General features: G+C 38.4%; 1 protein-coding gene across 7 annotated transcripts in view; it reads right to left on the bottom strand.

Moving 5' to 3' along the window:
• Positions 1 to 18,435, bottom strand: part of LOC147795505 (uncharacterized) — a 78,214-nt gene that overhangs the window by 50,428 nt on the left and 9,351 nt on the right. For 6 of the 7 annotated variants that reach the window (XR_015423813.1, XR_015423814.1, XR_015423811.1 and 3 more), the window contains one exon: positions 14,318 to 14,438. The exons of the other annotated variant lie outside the window; for it this stretch is intronic. The gene's annotated coding sequence lies outside the window, so the exon portion shown is untranslated. The remainder of the gene's footprint in view (positions 1 to 14,317; positions 14,439 to 18,435) is intronic. 7 annotated transcript variants of the gene reach the window in all.

Below are 18,435 nucleotides of genomic sequence, written 5' to 3'. Positions count from 1 at the left end.
GCACAACTACCCTGCTACCCAGTGTTACAAATTGATTAGGATGACACAACGTCTACAAATACTCAAGTGCAGTGCTGAGAATTGAGCAAGCAAGAGTTGACACACTGCGGGAGCCGGAACTTAAGTATAAGGGATGTATACATTGAAAACTACATGTATTTCTAAATGAGAAAGAACAAAGCCTTGGTGCATTTTTATGACAATGAACTCTAATCTTCTGTGATTGTAAGGAGCTTGAAATGATTTGTAAAGATTCAAATTGATTTTGTATTTCACTGATTAAATTTAAATTTGATCTTTTTTGGAGTAAAAAAATACGTTAAATTGGATAGCTGAGAATCAGAAAACAAAGAGATAATTTAACGGTTTATTGTAAACCTCATTTTTGCCTTCAACTTGATGAAATCCTTGATTGAACTGTGCTCTTTTTATGCCTATGTATAAAGTTTTGTAAAAAAAAACAAGTTGTAAACCAGAAAGGAAGAACACTTCAATACTGAGAAGTTTCCGCCTCATCCTTTGGCAGTCTCATTCTTACATACCGCAAATGTTTTTAGGTGAAATATGTACAAATTGGCAAAATTAAAGGAAAAGGGAAAAATGTACAAATTTTCAAAGTTAATATCTAAATATCTCCTTGATTTACAACGTGGACAATTTAGGAACAGAGCTTTAGTTATGTCGGAATTGAAAGGGGGAAAAGATTGAAATACTGCAAATGCGATCTGGTGAACTATGTACAAATTTGCAAAATTAAGAGAAAAGCAATGAAAAGACTCAATACTTATATAGCTAAATGGCCAAATATCCATAGACCTGCTGTATTTGAAGCATGGACTATTAAGGAAAAGATCTCTTGAAAAATTTAGACTGTTGGAGCTTTAGTTATGTCTGAATTGAGAGGGGAAAAGTTCGGAATGCTACAAATGTGATAACGTGAAATATGTACAAATTTTCAAAGTCGAGGGTAGAGCAAAGAAAAGACTCATTACCTCTCAAACTAAAAGGCCAATTATCTACATAATCCCTTGATTTACCACGTGGAAAATTCAGGAATTGAGAGGGGAAAAGATCGGAATAGCGCATATGCGATGAGGTGAAATATGTACAAATTTGCAAAATTAAGGGAAAAGCAATGAAAAGACTCAATACTTACCTAGTTAAATGGCCAAATATCTATATACTTGCTGAATCTGAAGCATGGACTATTAAGGAACTGATTTCTGAAACTTTTAGACTGTTGGAGCCTTGGTTATGTAAGAATTGAGATGGGAAATGATCGGAATACTACAAATGCAATTAGGTGAAATATGTACACATTTTCAAGGTTAAGGGTAGAGAAACAAAATAACTCAAGACCTCTCAAACTGAAAGTCTAAATACCTCCTTGATTGACAACATGGACTATTCAGCATAGATTTCTTTAGAAATTTTAGACTGTTGGAGCTTTAGTTGTGTAGGAATTGAGCTGGGAGAAAATCGGAATACTGCAAATGCGATGAGGTGAAATATGTACATATTTTCAAAGTCAAGGGTAGAGCAACAAAAACACTCGTTACCTCTCAAACCAAATGGCTGAATATCTAAATACCTGCACAATTTGAATCATTGATTACTTACCAACTGATTTTTTGGAAAATTCAGAATTTTTGGACCTTCAGTTATGTTAGAATTCAGATGGGAAAAGATTGGAATGCAAAAAATAAGTGAGGTGAAATATGTATGAATTTTGAAAGTTAAGGGTAGACACACGAAAAGACTCAATATTTCTCCAACCAAAAGACCAAATATCTAAATACCTCCTCGATTTGAAGCGTTGACTATTCAGAACAGATTTCTAAAATCATGTAGACTGTTGGAGTTTAAGTTATGTCAGAATTGAGAGGGGAAAAGATTGGAATGCTTCAAATGTGATAAAGTGAAATACCTACAAATTTTCAAAATTAAGGGTAGAGTAACAAAAAGACTCCATACCTCTCAAACTAAAAGACCAAATATCTAACTACCTGCTTGATTTGAAACATGGACCATTCAGGAAATAGTGTTTTCTTTCAAAATTTGGACTTTTGGAGCTTTAGTTGTGTCAGAACTGACAGGGGAAAAGATTGGTATGCTACAAATGTGATAAAGTGAAATATGTACAAATTTTCAAAGTTAACGGTAGAGTAACAAAAAGACTCAATACCTCTCAAACTAAAAGACCAAATACCTAAATACCTGTACAGTTTGAATTATGGACTATTGAGGCACTGATTTCTTGGAAATTTAAAATTTTTGGACCTTCACTTATATCAGAATTCAGAGGGGAAAACATCGGAAAGCAGCAAATGACATGGGGTGGAATATGTACGTATTATCAAAGTTAATTAAGGGTAGAGCAAAGAAAAGACTCAATACCTCTCTAACTAAATGGCTGAATGTCTAAATACCAGCTCAATTTGATTTGTTGGATACTTACCAACTGATTTCTTGGAAAATGTAGAATTTTTGGACCTTCAGTTATGTTAGAATTGAGAGGAGAAAACATCGGAATGCAACAAATAACAAGGGCTGAAATATGTCCACATTTTCAAAGTTAAGGGTAGAGACACGAAAAGACTCAATACCTCTCAAACTAAAAGACTAAATACCGATTTGAATTATGAACTATTGAGGAACTGATTTCTTGGAAAATTTAGACTGTTGGAGCTTTAGTTTAACAGAGTGAATTTTTGGACCTTCGGTTATGTTAGAATTCCGAATATGTACTTTTTAGGGGTAGAGGAGAGAAAAGACACAATACCTCTCTAATTAGAGGTCCACATTTATAAATGCCTGCTTGATTTGAATCATGCACTATTCAAGAATTGATTTCCTTTACAATTTAGATTTTTTGAAGGTTTAGTCATGTTAGAATTCAGAGTGGAAATCATTGGAAAGCAGCAAATGAGAGGGGGTGAAATATGAACAGTAACGTGTGGAGGAGAGAGAAGATTCAATACCTCTTTAACTAAACAGCCAAATTCAGAAAATTTAGATTTTGGAGCTTTAGGTATGTTTAAATTCAGACGGCACAAAGAACAGAATGCAGCAAATAAGACAGGGTGAAATAAGTACGAATTGATGAAATTATGGGTAGAGCAATGAAATGACGCAGTTCCTCTCATTTGGTAATATCAGAATGAAATATTCTTCATTGGATATGTAAAACAAGATGAAAAATGAGATCAGTTGATTTTCACTAACCACATAGTCACAGACAAATGCTTAATTAGGATTAGTCCTTATACAGAGCCAACTTTGCTGCACAACCATCCAATTATAAGATCAACTTACAAAGGAAAAATAACAAACAGGAAGAAACTGCCCTTAACATTCGCCTTTACTACATAAGCCTTGAAGCTTTACGTCGTAGAGACTAAAACCAAGGCTTGTGGTAATAATTTATGTGGATAGATCTCTCTTGGAAGAGGTAGGGTTCCGATAAGAACCATTGAGCGTGTACTCAACGTTTCAACCAGCTGCTCTCATCATCCTCAAGAGTGGGGTCCAAGCCATGGTCCAGATTTTACGGAACAACTGTAACATTTTTACAACTCAGGAACAGCTGCTTGTTTTTTCAAAAGCTGGAACATGCCTTTTCTTATGAGGCTAAAATCAGAACACGATATAAAGTGCTTACCATTGAGTAGTGTTGGCAGTAACAAATATCTGAGGCCCGCCGATGCGCGGCGCCGTGCGGCGCTGGTGGGAAACATGCATAACAATGGTGTCACGGCTGAACGTATTTCATAAACATGCTGTCGCTGTCTAAACATGTAATCAATGCAGCGTCCCACGGCATCCCGCAGCATGCTGAATTTTTTTTTTTCAGATCATTTTCATTACGAAAAACATGGAAAAAATCTTGACCGTAAATTTGGATCAACTAGAAAAATCGTAGTGTTTGCCATGTAGTGTGATTTCGATGTCTGATTTTCGGAAACACATTTTTTCACTCTTTAAACCAGTGATATTATCTGTGAAGAAAAGTCTTTCTCAATAACTGAAAAAATAAGCATGTGGAATAAAGATCAAGAATGCAGTGTGCGTTACATAAAACAGCTGTTAACAAGTTTAGGATTTTCAAACGAGCACGCGCTTGCTGGGATTTTTCAAAGACAGCTCCTGCCTGAACAATGCCTAAGAAAAGCACCACTACATACGGGATACATGACGGAGTCGCAACGCTAATGTCAATAATTCTGACAATCAAGCACAATATCGTGATTGATCGTAAATGCTCTTACAAGCGAGGATTGGGAATAGAATAGCCTAGACAGCTTTTGGCTTCCCTTCACAGAATTTCCACACCACAGATGACCTAAATTCAGACACTTGAGGCAGGTATGGGGTAGGGGGAATTTGTTTCCAGAGCTCAACTGATACGACAGCCCACAGGGGGAGGGGGAGCAAATGGTGTAACTTATGACCAGGGTTCTTAAGCTTATTGAAATAAGACTTACACAATTCATAACGCCTATCATGAAGAGACTGGATATTGACAGCTTGCAAAGTGGTGTCATAACTCTGCCCAGGATAATTACATGTACACCTCAGAGCCCTTTTCTGAATCGTTTCAATCTTGTCAGACAAGTACTTTGGCAGACTGCTGTGCCACATTTGACATGCATATATTCCAAAACAGGTCTAATTAATGACAAATATATTTGAAGCAGGTCATTTTGACTGATACCTGCTCATTTCAGTTGATACAGCGTACAGTCTTTTACCAGCCTTTAATACAATGTGGTCAACATGGGCGTTCCATGTCAAAAGTTCGCGGATACAAATACATAGTTGGGGGACGAATAACTGAGGCCCATACAGCTTTATAGAATTTATGTCCCCAGCGGATTTCAAATATTTGGGTACGGCAGAAACAGACCCTTTAGACGGCCTTTTGCGGCTTTTAGATAATTGATACAAGAAATATTTCACTTATATTCCAATCCACGAGACATGTGGGTTTGATTCTCTTTTTCCATGCAATGTACCGGTAGATAGACGGTTGTTTAAAAAGTCTGTTTCCTGGCTAATTTTTCATTCTTTCTTAGTTTAAATTAATTTCTTTCTTTGCTTAGTAATTTTTTGACAATAATTTATCAAATGTACTACAACCCACCAACACAAAAAACGTGTTTTGCAATTAATTAACAAAATTAATGCTAGGCACGATTGTATCATCGACCAGTCATCAAAGGCTAATTAGTGAATGCGTTCTTGTATCAGTATGATTGTTGATGTTGTTACGTGCGGAGAATGCACGGTAGAAGAAAAATCAAAAGACGGGAATCAGGACACTAAAACATTCGAGCAAAGGACAATAAAGGAACTAATTTGGAATAACATTTAATTATTAACTTAAATCAGCAAAGCAGTAAATTAAAACAAAGTAAATCTAGTGGTTTGCTGCAACTTAAACTTCTCATGCGAGAAGTTCGTGTTAATTTGAACATTCAACAGCATAAAAGGAAATTATTTACATTAGCACAGCCAAGCAGAATTAATTACACTGAAAATTAGCAAGCCGGCAAAAACATATTAATATGCAAAGAGGCAAATTATATTCGGCCGAGTATGATTACCTTAAGGAGCCAACACAAGAACAGAAGAAAATTAGGCCCCGCCCAGTCAGTGCCATGGCTAAAAGAGCGCGGTCGTCGGGCCAAGCACCTCCGCACTTCGCGCCAAAACAGCCCAGTTCAGACAGGCAGGTCAGTGTCGATCCCCGAGATTGGGCTTCCACATGGAGCCACGACACTCCAGGGTCCACGGTCCCTCAGCGGTGTCAGCCTTGGCCACAGTGCGGCAGTAAGCGAGGCGTAGACGACAAGGAGGTGCTGACCCAACGCCGGCTATTTCGAAACGCACATGCTAAAAGCATATAGGCACTGACTGAGACCGAAATCAATGACTACAGAGTCTTTTATAGGTTTTTGGAACGTGCGTAAATTCCACACGTACCTTTTCAGGGAGACACTAAAGGATTTGGATCAACTGGGATCGTAACACTCTCCCCTCCTTAAAAAAAGTTTGAACCATAGGAAAAACTTTTCTTTTGGTATAATTACACGTTGTAGAAGTTTATACAAAGTATAAATTTACATGGTCATCAATGCTATTCAAATTGTGGTCAATGTATTAACTTGTTTTTGACATTGACATAGCAAAATCACATAAAATACTTAATCTCATTACAGTAATATCTACTTAGCTCTTGGCCTGTCACTGAAACTAATTAGTAACACCTAGATAATGTGTCCGCAATAACGTTATCTTTCCCTTTTATATGACGGATCTCAAGAGCAAATTCTGGAAGAGCCAGACTCCATCTTAACAACCTTTGATTCTTATTTTTCATCCTGTTTAGAAAAGTCAAAGGGTTGTGATCTGTATATACTACAACTGGTTTGGTTGCCGACTCCAAATACACTTCAAAATGTTCCAAGGACAGAACTAATGCCAAAGTTTCTTTCTCAACTGTGGAGTACTTCGTCTGATGACGGTTCAACCTTTTCGAGAAGTAACAGATTGGATGCATAATTTCACAATCATCTTCCTGCATGAGTACTGAACCTATTCCAACATCACTGGCATCCGTTGCTAGTAAGAAGGGTTTATCAAAATTTGGAGCTGCAAGAACTGGTGCAGACACAAGCATGATTTTTATCCGGTCAAAAGCTTGATTGCACTCATCGCTCCAGAGAAATTTTGCATTTTTAGCAAGCAGGTTTGTCAGTGGGGAAACAACATCTGAAAAGTTACGGCAGAGCTTTCTATAATACCCAGCCATTCCAAGGAAACGCATCAACTCTTTCTTAGTTCGACGCTGAGGAAAGTGAGCAATAGCTTCAACCTTTGCGTTTACTGGTTTCACTTCTCCTTGACCAACGTCGTGGCCCAGAAAGGTTACCTTTGCTTTCCCAATCTGACTCTTGGACAAATTAACCGTGAAGTTAGCTCGAGAAAGTCGATCGAACAGAGCTTTAGTATGTTCCATATGCTGTTTCCATGTATCACTATATACAACAATGTCGTCAATGTACACTTCAGTATTTTCTAACCCTGCAATAACTTGATTCATAATCCGCTGAAACGTGGCAGGGGCGTTCATCATACCGAATGGCAACACTTTATACTGATATAAGCCTTGCGGAGTAACAAAAGCTGAAATTTCCTTAGCTCTTGCCGTCAATGGTACCTGCCAATATCCCTTTAACAGATCATATGTACTCACAAATTTAGCATTACCAATCTTATCAATATAATCGTCAATTCGCGGGAGTGGATAAGTGTCAGGTTTAGTTACAGAATTAACTTTCCTGAAATCAATACAAAATCTTACAGACCCATCTGACTTGGGAACTAAAATGCATGGAGAGCTCCAAGAACTATTATTCTCTTCAATAATGTCATTTTCTTTCATATATTGGATTTCTCTTTCCATCAGAGATTGCTTAACTGGTCCACATCTATAAGGATGTGGTTTGATTGGTGAGGCATTTCCAACATCTACATCATGCTCAGAAATGTCAGTTTTGTAGGCACATCAGAAAATAAATGTCTGTTCTCAAACAACAAGTCGGACATCTCTGATTTCTGATCTGGACTTAGATGTTGCAGTTTTACATCCAGATTCGCTAAAATTTGCAAATTACTCAATTTAATATTGTCACCTGGCACATGAACATCATCAACATCAGAATCTACTAATGTATTTACAGCTGCTGTTTCAGTTTTGGTTTCTGATGGTCGAACATGGTAACATTTTAGCATATTTACATGACACAATTGCCTTTTCTTTTGCCTATCAGGAGTCTTAACTACGTAATACAAGTCGCCAACTTTACTTTCGATTACATAAGGGCCACTATAACGGGCCTTTAGTGCCTGACCTTGCAATGGCAATAATACAAGAACTTGGTCCCCTGGGGCAAAACTACGACTCCGAGCTTTACGATCATACCAGGTTTTCATTTCTGTTTGAACTTCTTGAAGATGGGTTTTCGCAAGTTCACAAGCACTCTTGAGACGCTCTTTAAGTTTTACAACATAATTCAGAACGTTATCAGGAGTTTGGTCATCTCCCAGCCACTTCTCTTTCACCAAAGTTAATGGACCCCTCACATTGCGTCCAAAAACTAGCTCAAATGGGCTAAAGCCTAAAGATTCCTTAGGCACCTCGCGAACAGCAAACAGAAGTAACGGTAGATCTTCATTCCAATCTCTGGTATGTTCCACACAATAGGCTTTTATCATAGATTTTAAGGTCTGATGGAAACGCTCAAGTGCACCTTGACTTTGAGGGTGATGGGCACTAGATGTTGCAATATCAATGCCTAAGGTTTTTGAGTTGATCTCGAAACATTCTGGATGTAAAATTAGATCCTTGGTCGCTTTGAACAACTTTTGGGAGACCAAAACGAGTGAGGAATGAAATCAGAGCTTCACTAACAGGTTTTGCCTTTATCGACCGTAACGGAACCGCTTTTACATATCTGGTGGAAGAACACATAATCGTTAGTATATATTGGTGCCCCGACTTAGCCTTGGGTAATGGTCCTACACAATCGACAATAACTCTGCTGAATGGTTCATCCATGGTGGGTATTGGTTTCAAGGGCGCTTTAGGCGGATCCTGATTGGGCTTACCAATTAACTGACAAGTACATGTATGACAAGTTTTACAGTAATTGGTAACAGATCGTCTAAGGTTAGGCCAATAAAAATGCTGCAAAATACGATCACAAGTTTTTGTTACACCTAGGTGTCCAGCCATAGGGTTGTCGTGCCAAACTCATTATGTGATTCTGATAAGTTCTAGGGACAACCACTTGATTGACAACTTTCCATTCCTCATCAGCGGAGACATATGGAGGTCTCCATTTTCGCATAAGTACACCATTCCTAACAAAATAACAAACAGGCACTTTAGAAGCTTCAGTTTCACTTAAAGCCATTTGTCTAATGCAAGTCAGTGCGGGATCTTTCTCTTGTTCAACAACCAAATCTTCTCTATTCATGAAAAGATCACTAGATAGATTAGACTGAACATCTAAAGAATTCTGCTGAGCAGGTACAGACGACTGAGCCATAAATTTATCGCTCAAATCTATGTCATCCATCTGACCCAACAAGTCACTACTTGTGATGCTTTCTCTTTTACTAGCCATTGATCTAGTTGTTACACATGAAGGAAAGATACCCGGAATATCTTCCTCCAGCTGAGTAGTATTATTGACACTACTCGCTGTCATTTCCATTACTGCTTCAACAACAACTTTGCGACCAGCAACATCGTTACCTAGGAGTAAGGTTACACCTTCTAGTCCTTTCGGTAAACTTGGGGTTACCCCTACTGTCACAGGCCCTGACACCAAATCTGACTGTAAATTAACATGATGGAGGGGTGCATCAGCACAACTACTACCAATACCAGTTACCATAACATTACTTCCTGCATATGACTGAGCATCTACGGGAACTGCCCCCTCGAGAAGTAAAGACTGGGAAGCCCCTGTGTCTCTAAGTATGACAAGTGGATACTGGGGCAAGTCCACTCCACTTTCACCCAGTGAAACAAATCCTTTGGTAATAAAGGGTAAATAGCCCTCACTTATGTCAGATAGTGAGCCTTTGACTTCATTATCATCTTCAGGGAATGCAGACAATGGAACACTCTTAGTGAACGCAACCGGCTTTGAGACGCCACTACCACTAGCTTGTAAATGTTTCAAGTATGCAAAACATTTAGATTTCACAGGGCCTGATTTCTTACAAAATGAACAAATCAGATTGACTTATTAGAAGTTTCCTTTTTTGAACTAGTCCCTGAATTTGTACAGTCGGGTTTATCAGTATCTACTGACTTAAAAGAACGCAGAGGACTATTTTGAGCCCGACGTTTACAAGGATGGTAACTACCCTTCGCAAAATTTTGTTTATGTGTCAACACATAGTCATCAGCTAACCTAGCTGCTCGGTGTAATTCTTTAACCTGTTGTTCCTCTAACTGCATCTTTACATCATCTGGAACACAGCCTTTAAAGTCCTCCAAAAGCATGACCTGCCGCAACTTAGCAAAATCACTGCCTACCCTACAAGAATTGCACTATCTATCAAAAAGAATCTCTTTCTCACGCGAGAATTCAACATAACTCTGCCTATCCTGCTTCTTTGCATTCCTGAATTTTTGCCGATATGCCTCAGGCACTTGCTCATAAGCTTTTAGAATTGCTGACTTAACCACTGCATAGTCTTTACTTTGTTCGACTGGAAGAGCTGAATACACCTCTTGTGCCTTGCCAGTTAAGACACTCTGCAGCATTAGAGTACGCATATCTGATGGCCACTGGAGCCTATCTGCTACCTTTTCAAACTGACCGAAATATTTATCAATTTCCTTATCCTGAAAAGGTGGAACTAAACGGATGTTCTTACTTGGATCAAACGCTGTAGTATGTGAAGTAGGCGTAGACTGCTTCAACTTCGCTAATCCTAATTCCACCACTGCCTTTTTCCTTTGCTCAATTTGAATTTGAAGCTCAAGTTCTTTTAACCTAATGGCAGCGTCCTCTGAGTAATGACTAGGCTCTACAGTTTGAGTTTCTAATATGCCTTCATTGGCAAAGAACTCTACAAGAACAGCCTTCAAGTCTGCTTTTTTCATACTAGCAAGCACAGCAACATTGTAATGTTTAGCTACGTCAAACAATTCAGTGCGCTTCAATGTATTCAATTTAGTCTCCGAAGGAGAGGCTTCAAAGCTGGCTACGAACTTGCTACTATCAAATTTACTTGCAATAATTTCGTTTCCAAGTTAGGACTACGCAATCACTAAATAACATGAAACACAAATCCTAACTCTAAACGCACTCAATTGTTGCTACAGTGTCTGATGGCTTCATTTCCCGGACAGGCCCCAAATTCTGTTACGTGCGGAGAATGCACGGCAGAAGAAAAATCAAAAGACGGGAATCAGGACACTAAAACATACGAGCAAAGGACAATAAAGGAACTAATTTGGAATAACATTTAATTATTAACTTAAATCAGCAAAGCAGTAAATTAAAACAAAGTAAATCTAGTGGTTTGCTGCAACTTAAACTTCTCATGCGAGAAGTTCGTGAATTTGAACAGTCAAAAGCATAAAAGGAAATTATTTACATCAGCACAGCCAAGCAGAATTAATTACACTGAAAATTAGCAAGCCGGCAAAAACATATTAATATGCAAAGAGGCAAATTATATTCGGCCGAGTATGATTACCTTAAGGAGCCAACACAAGAACAGAAGAAAATTAGGCCCCGCCCAGTCAGTGCCATGGCTAAAAGAGCGCGGTCGTCGGGCCAAGCACCTCCGCACTTCGCGCCAAAACAGCCCAGTTCAGACAGGCAGGTCAGTGTCGATCCCCGAGATTGGGCTTCCACATGGAGCCACGACACTCCAGGGTCCACGGTCCCTCAGCGGTGTCAGCCTTGGCCGCGGTGCAGCAGTAATCGAGGCGTAGACGACAAGGAGGTGCTGACCCAACGCCGGCTATTTCGAAACGCACATGCTAAAAGCATATAGGCACTGACTGAGAGCGAAATCAATGACTACGGAGTCTTTTATAGGTTTTTGGAACGTGCGTAAATTCCACACGTACCTTTTCAGGGAGACACAAAAGGATTTGGATCAACTGGGATCGTAACAATGTTTGCTATTAAACGGCTGCCAAAGAGAAAAGGGAAAGCAGTTTATACAGGAAAAGTGACCATGTCTTGAAAAGAGTATATATTATAAATCAACGCCACACCATGTGTTATGGGGGCAATGTTCATGATAAACATTGTACATAAAATCGTCAAACTCAGAATAGCATATTAAAATCATTTTACAAATAAACTTTTTTGCTCATCACAAAAAAGGTGTGGGATGATTCCACGGCCCATCATCCCACCACCAAAGGTGGGGAGATATATAACCTACCCCCCTTAGGATTTGTGTAAATGAGAAAAATAAATTATTGGCAACAGCACTTTCCATCATTACTTCAGTCTAAGGCCCGCCCCTAGGAAACGCTGCGTCAATACTATGGAGGTGACTTCTGTGTTGACCGGTCACTGCTGCTATACCCATTTCACTTTTTTAACCAATCAACTGACCGCAAATAACGTGTGCTACTGCCCAAGGTAGCCTGCAACCCACCCCCCCAGCTCTTGTTTTTTATGACAAAAACCGCAAAACCCTGTATAAAGAGTAACTTAAGGCAGGATTAAGGTACCAACTTTTACGACAGTGTGCTGGTAATGATTTCCACAAGCACATCAGTAGTACCAGACCCAGGAATGCAGCAAAATTTGTTTGGATCTATTTTGTCTTCGATTTTACTAGACACTTGGTCGAGTATAATAGATTCAAACACTTTGGCAGCAATGGGTGTCAATGATCTACATGTAGATGTACATGTAGATGTACAGTTATAAGGCAATTCGGTGGTAACAGAATTACATTTCAGAACAAAAGTGACTATTACTTTCCATGTTATGAATTAGTCATATGACCTTCCTGATTGCAATACACTTTAGTAAGGTCTGGTTATAGCCCAACCACCAAACCAGTAATAAAATATTGAAACATCCTACATGTAGAAAAGCCCAAGGCCCAGAATATTTTGGTAAAGGAATTACGTCAGTAAGTGAAGCATTTTTTTAAACACAATTTTTAAAATGAAATCTATAACATAGAGGCCACAGGTACCCATTTATCTTTTTACAGTGCATGTACATGTACCTATAATTTCAACTTTGCAGCGATTTTAGGGTATTAATACGCACAAATATTCCATACCACGTCACTTTTCCCAGAAAGGCAGTAAAAATTACAAAAATGCTAACGGAATTACACATGTGAAATGTACCTTGAAAAATGCCAATTTTTGAACAGCAGTCTTTCTTTTTTTTAATCTGGGCATGTTTTTCAGCTTTAATCATGTTAATATAAACCATCTGTATGCCTATCTGAAAGCTTTTACAATTTTTATACCTAGCAACAAGGGTGTATCTGAAAAGAACAGGAAATTTCCAAGTTCTGAACCCCAAGTTGTGATCAGAAACAAGGCAGTTGCTTCAAATACATTTGTCAGCTTCAAACTGCTTAATCTTGCTTCAGTTTGTGGGTAGGACCTGTTCCATGTATCCAACAGCATACATTAAACATGGTCACAGAATTACACAAACTAGGAACATTGAATAACCTAATGTGCAGTGAAATCACAATATAATTGTCCATACATGTATAAATGCAGTTACATGTATGCATTATTAGAAATGAAGAACTGCAATGCAGTCATCTACAATGCAGACATCTAGAGTGATTTGATCTTAACCACATAAGCTACATGTACCGTGTACATATACATGTAAGTGTAGTAAACAACAGTTGGACAGACCATATTTGAATGCAATGTAGTTGACCATTTCTAGTCAACCTTGTGGAACCAACCTCCGGGGTAAAATCTCAGCAGTAAAAAAATAAGACTTCCAAAAGTAAACCGACAAAATGTAAAGAAAAAAACTTGCCTCAACATGTACCTGCAAAGGACTCAAAATTCCTCCATAACAAATACCCTGATAACAGCATTTGTGATTCATGTGGTACAACTGAAGATTTTCAATAGCATTTCACGCTAGAGTGTAAACTGTTCACTCTTCATACACAGTCTCTCCAAAAGACACTTGGCTTGACAGATAATCAAATAATCCTCACACATTTACTGGAACAATATTAAACAACTTTGTTCAAATCCAAAGTTCTGTTCAATCAAGTGCTGATGAAATGAAAGGGTATCTTAATGTGTCGATAACATGTTGTACTTGGCAATTAGATGGAGTCGGTTGGTTTAATTGCTATACAAAAGAGTGCTTTAAGTCAGTAATTGTTCAAATAAGTCACTGGATTGAAATTGTGATTAAATCAATGATTTAAACCAACATGATTTAATGTTTTAAACATCAGAAGCATGATTTTGCAGGGTTGGTTGAGATGCACAAGCCAAAAAATACATCCCTCTGAGGTCATCTGAACTGTTATTCACACATTTCTCAAGATGAGAAAGACAAGTTTGATGAATGGGGAACAAAGGAAAATTTGTGCAACTGACCAAAAATATAACAAATTAAAACTTTTCCCTCTTATTTTTGTGACTGAGAAAGAGAGAAGATAAACATTCAGGATTCATTATAAAACTAAAATACTTTTCATTGATGAGCTGTAAAGAAAATTCTACACTGCTCAGTTATGGAAATAAACTTACCAATTTTTGGATGGATACATTGTAACTTTCTCTTTAATCAATTAGTGATGTCGTCTTGCAAGGTTGATGGCAAAGAATGAATAAGTAGGAACAGGCTGGATGTTAACTTCCTAACAGCTGTCTAGGTAGAAAATGGCAAATTACAGTGGATTCAATTATTTACTGAACAAAAAAATGATTTACCAAGATTGTGTAATCAAAAAGGCTAATCAATGAAGACAACTGGTTGTAACAGAAGTCTCAAGACCAATTAGTTGGCAACCAAGTCAAGACTCAAGACACTCGATACAAGACATATCAATGCATATAATCCCATGCTGCCTAGCTCTCGGATTGGCTCCTTGGATAACCGATACAAGACATATCAATGCATATAATCCCATACTGCCTAGCTCTCGGATTGGTTCCTTGGGTAACCGATACAAGACATATCAATGTATATAATCCCATGCTGCCTAGCTCTCGGATTGGCTCCTTGGGTAACCAATACAAGACATATCAATGTATATAATCCCATAGCTCTCGGATTGGCTCCTGGGGTAACCGATACAAGACATATCAATTTGTCAACATTAAGGATGTCAAAGCACCAAAAGAGATCTGGTCGTAAAAAGCCCAGAATTGATGACCTGGATGTCAGTTGTGCATCTGACTCGATACAAGCAATGGAAGACACGTGGAATATGGATGATATCTTTCTACCATCCTCACCATTGTGCCCCGCCAATCTACCATCTCCACTTGGTGATCAACTTCACTCCTTTGACAACATCAGCACTGAGAGCTAAATCAGAGTCTCGGACTGACCACGATACAGGTCCCACTAAACACAAGCTCCATGAAAAAAATGGAAATTTCAGCTACTTCAAGTACAAGAGGGTGCGGACGTTGTTTGCACTATGGGGCCATTTCAAGTAAATTCCACCAATTTGGCTTCACTGTTGCACTCAGGCAGTCTCCTGACAGCTCTGTCACATTCCTTGTTGCAGATTCCCATGCATTTCTCACATGGGAAGAGGGTAAAGTAGAATTTGTCATAAAGTGAGCCCTTGCTCATTGCATCTTTGAGAAAGATGTCTGGGTTTGGCCTGTGATAGTCCAAGGTAACCACTGGATACTGTTGGTCGTACTAAGAAAATTACGACAGTGGACTCCTTGCATGGAGAAAACATGCAATCTGCAGCCTCATTCATAGACATGTACAACACTCTTCTTGCTGTAACGTATTCAAAATCATTTCGCGTGTCAAATTGGCATGTTTTTGCGCTGACTGATGTACCCTTCAAGAAGAATGGCAGTGATTGTGGTGTCTTTGAAAGTGCTGCTGCGAATGCGATAGTGGCAATTACTAGAAGTATTCACAAGCCGAAATGCAAAGAGTGCGGAAATGGATCGCTCAAAATTTAATTTGAACGGATTTGCCTATGCAGAGCTCGTGGAAGAGGCGGTCGTTACGCGGTGCACTGAAAAGAATACCAAAGCTCAAAACTCCTGTTCCACATACTACTAGCATACATACATGTACATGTATATCTTGCCAACCCCCAAATGGTGAAGACACCATGACCTACTTGGTAAATATCAGAAATACATGTAGTTTGACAGAGGCAACATGGTCCACTTAATACATCACTGATGATTGTAACAAACCACAAGAAACCAAAAAGATGTTGTTCTGCGAGGGCTGTCTCGATTGGCTCCATATTGAGTGTGTTTCAAAGGTTGGAATCTGTAGTGAGCCACTAGATGCCAGTCACTGCATGTGTCTGCAATGCAGCCTCAAAGAAAAGTTTCAATACTTGGCCTTCGAAACCTCATGGTCCAGTAGTAGGAATTTCTGCATGTAGATCCATGGGCATCGCAATAACTTTCTCTGGGAATGCCCTTTTTTTTCAAGGAAAAGGGGGGCTGCGATCACCTTGCCCCCCTCTGCGACGCAAATGCCCAGACTTGATGTTGTCGATGTCGGAAGGATTAAAAGCAAATTCAGTGGGATGCATCTGCACTGACTGAACTCTGTTTTCAAGCTCAATGCAGGAACTGATTTTGTTAGTTCTTTTGTTCAAAAGAAGTTATCAAAGAACTAGCTGTTAAAATGTTGATTTGTTAAAATGTTTGTTTGTGAAATTTAAAATGACAGGCAATTCAATTTTCATGTAAACCGATGTTAACATACCGGAAGATCCTTTAAAGATGCTTCTGTTATCTCACAGGCTACTTCCCTAGTCACCCCCGGTGTCATGTAACTACTAATTAATTGCCTCTGTCGCCAATACGAATAATTCAACAGTGTACTTGAACATTAAGACTTACATGTATTTGTAAAATGAAATAACTTTTAAAATTACAGTTACATGTATCAAGTAGAAAGTTTGCTTATTTCTCTTCAGACAAAAAAAATTGGGATGCGTTTAGTTCAAAATTTGCCGAGTGTGTATCTTGAATTGTGAACATTTGATTCCTTATCATACATTATCTTTTGGAATCATCCAATGACCAACACTGATTGACAAGGAGCTCCACAGCAAGTTTTTCTTTCAGTTCTGTAGCAATAAGCTAACAAAAGTCACTCTGTTGTAAGCAAGAGTTCCAATGAAAGAAATAAATGACGTTAAAATCACACAAGCAGCTTTGTAGTACTTCCTGAGTCTCTCATCTTTATGGCTCCCCAGTTTAACCACTTTCCATCTCTACCCCCGTCTCCTTTATCATGTCCTTTACTGCCTCTCCTTTTCACCTACCTGCCCCAAAAGTATAACAATGTTTTACAATGTACAACAACTCAAAAGTTACATGTTGCAATGACCCTGTGAGCCCTTGCCAGCCTGCCCAGATGCACATCAATTTTCAATTCATGTACCTTAGCAGAACTAAGCGACGCCATGCACTGGACATGTATACACACAAAAAACAATTGGCCTAAAATTTAATGAAAATAAAATAATAATTTCTTCTGTAAGCATTCATCCTAAATATTGTCATTTTTGATCATTTTTAAAAGTTAGTTTGAATTACATGTACTTTAAATCGACCTCCGGGTTGTCCCAAACATGCCTGAAATTGAGTTACATAATAGTTTTTATAATACACAACATGTATTACCTCCCGCCTGACGTGCTACTGGATGCCATTAAGATCATTTTACGGACGTTTTGGCATTTATTTCAGACATAATTTTTGGAATAATTTTTCAAGTACCATATGTTTGAACTACATGTACTTTTACTCAACCTCGGGGTTGACCAATACATGTGCAGAAATTGAGTGTAGAATTGGTTTATTGCTAACTTCGGTCTAGCGTGTCGTTCAGTTAAGGATAATTTACGGTCGTCACGTGGGTAAATAAGGAAACAAAATAACATGAACCTAATGCATCTTGGCATTAATTATAGAAATTCTTTGTCATTTTTCCATAATTTTTTGAGTAAAATCGTGTGAATACTGCTGAAGGCGCAGTTGATTATACGTGTATCTCTGGCCTGACACGCTACACAAATGAGGATATTCTAGTCGTTATTGTTAATAAAGAAATAAAATAACTATTTGCGTCTTTGGAGACACACAAGTTGTGTATGTGAGTTTGTTTCTACATTCAATTGGGGACCCTGAACAATAGAGGACAATAAGGTCCCCGATTGACAGAGGGTCCCCGATTGACAACTGTGTACAAAACATATGGGTGGTCTTCTAAAAAAGTTAAAGTACAAACAAAAGAGGAACAATAGGGGGTTCCCAGTTGCAGGCAAATACACACTTGTGTGTACATGTACATCCATCATACCATCGCTACAGAAGGGGTCAATTTTGACTCGCGGTAAGATAATTTTTGGATGAGGCTTTTCGGCCACAAAAAGAAGACTGACATCAGTAAAGTGACGTGTATATGAAATAATACCATTTTTTGGTTACACAAATAAATTAACAAAAATAGACTTTTGTTAGGGTAGATTGTTTTCCTTGATTACTTAATTACTTTAGACGTAACTTTACTCGTTAACGGCTTGACAGTAGGCCTATAGCCTATGTAATGTTTCTGTCTGTTCCTGCATGATATATCCCACAAAACTGAATGTAAATAATAAATTATTTACAATGTTTGATTCCTTAATATTTTTCAT

Source organism: Acanthaster planci, unplaced genomic scaffold (genome assembly GCF_054643075.1).
Source record: "Acanthaster planci isolate LZ-2023a unplaced genomic scaffold, COTS_SCS Contig12, whole genome shotgun sequence".
NCBI classification, from domain to species: domain Eukaryota; kingdom Metazoa; phylum Echinodermata; class Asteroidea; order Valvatida; family Acanthasteridae; genus Acanthaster; species Acanthaster planci.
This window is presented reverse-complemented; position numbering and strand designations above follow the sequence as displayed.